Source organism: Populus alba, chromosome 17 (genome assembly GCF_005239225.2).
Source record: "Populus alba chromosome 17, ASM523922v2, whole genome shotgun sequence".
NCBI classification, from domain to species: Eukaryota; Viridiplantae; Streptophyta; class Magnoliopsida; order Malpighiales; family Salicaceae; genus Populus; species Populus alba.
Window position 1 is genome coordinate 3,381,638 of NC_133300.1, and position 5,091 is coordinate 3,386,728.

The following is a 5,091-nucleotide window of genomic DNA, read 5'->3' on the forward strand; positions in this document are numbered from 1 at the left end:
TAAATAGAAATCTCACGTGATAAAGCTTTCAAGCTTATATGAAAATCTTGATTGATACAACTGTTAATTAGAGGATTTGTAAATCTAAAAAAACATATAAGAGAGATTTTACCATTTTATATCCAAATTTATTCTTGTAATTTGATTCATCATTTTTAACGTATTTTTAATACACAAAATTTATGTATAGTGTTAATTAACTAGCTAGTGAATGCTAATATCATAGTCATTGTCATATGCATTTGTGTTCATTGCCAGCTCTTGTGTTTTCTTTTGTGATCTGTCACTCTCACATTAATTATATATTGACGACATACATTTTATGTCTCATTCATTTAATGTTATAGTCAATGCCACGTGGTTCGATGTACTTTTGCCAGCACAGACATATATTGGGAAACAAATTTAACCTATTTTTTAGAAATTGTAATAATATTTTTAGTTTTTGTTAATAAAATAAATTTTTTTTTACATATTAGTATTAACATTTATTTTATGTATATAATATCTTCCTTATGCAAAGTTAAGTCTAATACCTAGAAGTTTTTAAAATAAGAAAATATGTTTATATATCGATTTTAATATTTTAATTTGCATCGACATTTTTTTCATCCACCTGACTAATGGTAGGAAAATGTATCGATATATATATATATATATATATATATATATATATATATATATATATATATATATATATATATTTTTTTTTAATTAGAGATAATTTTTAAGAACTACATGATTATTAATTATTTGTTAGTAAATGCAAAAAACTTGATTAATTTATTTTTTAAGAACTACATAAATATTTTATTCTTTTTTTAATTAGAGATATTTTTTTAGATATTAGTATTGACATATATTTTATATATTCATATTTAAAAAAAATATATTTTTCTTATGGAAAGTTAAGTCTTTTTACACTAGGTACCTAGAAGTTTTTTAAAATAAGACTATATTTTTAATAATTACTAATAAGCTCCTCTCAATATATTTAATTGTTTGTTAAATTTATGGGTATTTTTATCAAATCAAATATTTCAAACCATAGTTTATGCTTTTATATATAATTACAAGTAAATGAACAATTTTGTTTATAAAAAAACTTTCGTAACTTTTTTACTTAAATTGGTGCAATATGTTTTTCATATTGGTAATGACAATAAATAAATATATATGCACTTGACTAACTAAGTGATACAATATAATAAACTTTTATCCTATTGTTAATTTTGTATTTATACGATGTTTTCAAGTTTAATATGTAATATGCATCATATTAAGTTGCTGACTTTCTTTCATCTACTTGACTATCACGTTTTTTCTCTTCAAAGAAAATGGGATCCACTTGACTGGTGATAGGAAAACGTGTTTTCTAGTCTGTCCTCTCTATTTTTTTAGTTCCCGTGTCACCACCTGTGAGGGGGTACTTACAGTGGTAGAGAGAGTGGGAGCTACCTATCTCTGTCCAGTCATGTGGTTAGGGCAGCTTTTATGCAGCTCCTCATAGGGCTTGTCTCCCCTGCCTCTTTTATCATGGTGGTAGGCCATGAGGGGGTGTGGGTTATGTCAGAGCTTTTGAACCAGTGGGAGGAAGAGAAAGAAAAGGGAGACACGTTGCAAAGAAAGGGAAGAAAAACTTTCTTTTCCTGTCGGTGTGCGTACGGGGAAAAAAAAGATACATGGTGTCGTTTAAAACGACACCATTTTAAGCTCTATTTTTATTGAACAGTGCATGAAATAGTATTATTTTATACAAAACCCGGTGTTTCATTTGAAGAAAAATGGTGCCAAAAATGTTTTTTTTTTCAAATCAGTCTTAATTTTTTATTTATTTAATCAGTTCCTCAATTGATTCAAAAAAATCAATTCAATTATATCTTCTAAAATTCAAACATTAACATTGAAGTTGGCTGCTTTTTTCACTCTTTTTCTTGGTTCTAAATTTATATATTTTAACTTTCAATTGATAAATAAACTTTAAATTTTTTTTAATTTAATAATTAAATTAGTCAATTCAAACCCTTATATTTACACATCTTTTCCAGTTTGGTTATTGATTTTAGATTTCTTTAATCAAGTCTTTAATTGGTCTTTAAATTTTAATATTTATGTAATTAAATTCTAGATTTGATCAAATTACCTTTTTAAAAATTGTAATTCAATTCCCAAACTTTAATTTCTTTCAAATAAAACATAAATTAATTTAAAATACAATTTATCTTGCAATCTAACCCTTCATTGTCATATGCATTTATGTTCATCGCCAGCTCATTTACAGTGTTTTCTTTTGCGATCCGTCACTTTCACATTTATATATATTGACTGCATGCATGCATTTTATGTCTCATTCATTTAATTTTATAGTCAATGCCACGTGCTTCGATGTACTTTGCCAGCACAGACTTATATTGGGAAACAAATTTAACCTATTTCTTAGAAATTGTATTAATATTTTAGTTTTTGTTAATAAAGATAATTTTTTTTTTACATATTAGTATTAACATTTATTTTATATATATAATATCTTCCTTATGCAAAGTTAAGTCTATTTAAACTTAGTACCTAGAAGTTTTTAAAATAAGAAAATATGTTTATATATCGATTTTAATATCATAGTTATTGTCATATGCATTTATGTTCATCGCCAGCTCATTTATTGTGTCTTCTTTTGCGATATCCATCACTTTCACATTTATATATATTGACTGCACGCATGCATTTTATGTCTCATTCATTTAATTTTATAGTCAATGCCATATGCTTCGATGTAATTCTTTGCCAGCACAGAGATATATTGGGAAACAAATTTAACCTATTCTTTAGAAATTGTATTAATATTTTAGTTTTTGTTCTTTTTACATATTAGTATTAACATATATTTTATATATTCATAAATATAAAAAAATATTTTCCTTATGCAAAGTTAAGTCTATTTAAACTTGGTACCTAGAAGTTTTTAAAATAAGAAAATATGTTTATATATCGATTTTAATATTTAGTTTTTATCTATGTTCATATTTATGTAGCTGACATTTTTTCACCCACCTATCTGGTGGTAGGATAGTTTTGAAACCCGACCCCCGGTCATTGACCCGGTCGACCCTCTGGGTCACGGGTCAGGTGGGTTGACCCGGGTTAACCCGGGTCAACCCAAAAAAACCTATATAAAAAAAAACACATAAATAATTACAATACAACACTTAAACCAAATTTAAATTATAAACCAACAACATAAATTTAATTCAATATCCAAGGCTTCAAAACTGACTTCATCAAGGCAGCATGTTCTGCATAATTGAAGACCAAACAAGGGTATAATTGAAAAACGTGAACTGCTATTTTTGCCATGTATACAAAGCAAAGATCAATACCATGGTGATCTGACAAATGCTCGGTAGCAATTGTCCCCTTCAAGTTGTCTTTTGCATTAACATAAACTATTACTGAAGAGGCAGTAACTTTATCAATAACTCCAGTAACCACACTACCCATCTTGATGCCATCTTCTTCAGAAAACCTGTAATTTTGAAATCTCAAATACTTGAATAATTTCGCAGAAAGACTAGTATTTTCTTTGTTAATGAGACTCCAACTGACATTGAAATTGATATGATATCTTCCATTGCCAATTTAGTCATATCTTTTTACCCAGGGATCATGGGGGATGGGATAATGATCGAAAATTAATTCAAAAGCCTTTTTCATTGCTTTGTGAAATGAAAGTCAATTCGTAAGTTGTTCTTGCAGGGTGAAGAGAAAACAGCTTCAAAAAAGCACATAATATTGGACTTGGATACTACTTCCTATCAGACAAATATGAAACAGCAAATTTGCAGTTAACCCTAGAGCTCCCCTAAAGACCCATTTAACAGTCAACTTGAGGCACAATACTGCAGGTAAAATAATGAAGAAGTTACTTCATGATGACTTAAATTTTGACACAGGATAATAGAAAAGATGAATCAACTAGCAAACCTTAGAGGCTTCATTATGAAACTAAGATTGATCCTGCGTGAAGCAGTAATAGAACTTATTACTCTGCATTTGACAACCTGCCCAACTTGATAAGTTGAAATTGCATCACTTCCGGGTTCTAATCCAAGCTCAGATCTGCTTTAAAATGAAGAGCGAACAATCATCATCCTCTACAATCAAACCAAAGAAGAAATCAATCCTAGCCATATAGTACAAATAGACCAACAAGGCCATTCACTATATTAAAAGCTGAAGAAATAGCAAAAGGGGTTCAGGCTGAGTTAAGGAATCGAATAACTGAATATGATGAGTTGGTTAACAAGAATGGGCTCACAGAAAAAGAGTTGGCTAAGGTTAAGAGATCAACAAAAAGCAAGATGAATGTTGATAAAGAGATGATGGATTCCTTGAAAAATGGAAGGAGCATTCTTTTAAAGAAGGTAGAAGTTGAAAAAGAGATGAATCGGCTAGTCTAACTCGATATAGAAGAAGAAAGAATGATCAAGGCTCAATATATGGTGTATCTTGAGGAAGAGAGAAGTGCAAGGAAAGCCACTAAGTCTGATATGAGAGATCGAAATACAATCTGAGATCGAAATACAAGAAGAAGAGTTGAGGGAGTTGAGAAGCCATTACTTTGAAATGGAAAAAGAGCTGAGTAAGGTTAAGCAAGAGCGTCAAGAATGTTAAGACTACATGGACAACTTTATAGTTAAAATTAACTCCAAAATAGCCAAGCTGGATATTGATAGAGAAGAACTACAAAGGGCAAGGGATAAGTGGGCACAGTCGCAGGCTATGGTTCGAATATTGGAAAGAAATAATGAAGCCTTAGGAGCCAGCAACGAAGTGATAATCACAGATAACACTGTCTTCCATGATAAGATAAGACATATGACAAAGCAGGTCGAGCAAGCAAGCCATTGTACGGAAAGGTTGCAATAACAAGCCACCCAAGTTGGAAATTATGCTTCAAAGTATCGAGAGTACGTGGGGGCCATCACCTCCTTATTGGGGACTTAGCTAATAAGGGAAATGCCTTTTAAGGGTAGCGATGTATAAGGCCCCTTTCTATTATAGTTTTGTATGAGCGACTTTTATTTATAAGAAGGC

The 5,091-nt window shown here is 30.0% G+C and overlaps 1 long non-coding RNA gene across 1 annotated transcript; it reads right to left on the reverse strand.

The window, feature by feature from the left end:
• Positions 1-3,189: 3,189 nt before the first annotated feature.
• Positions 3,190-4,114, reverse strand: LOC118042949 (uncharacterized). The gene is made up of 2 exons (XR_012168274.1): positions 3,979-4,114; positions 3,190-3,520 (listed from the first exon to the last, which is right to left on the reverse strand). It is a non-coding gene; the product is annotated as an uncharacterized lncRNA (long non-coding RNA).
• Positions 4,115-5,091: the final 977 nt, after the last annotated feature.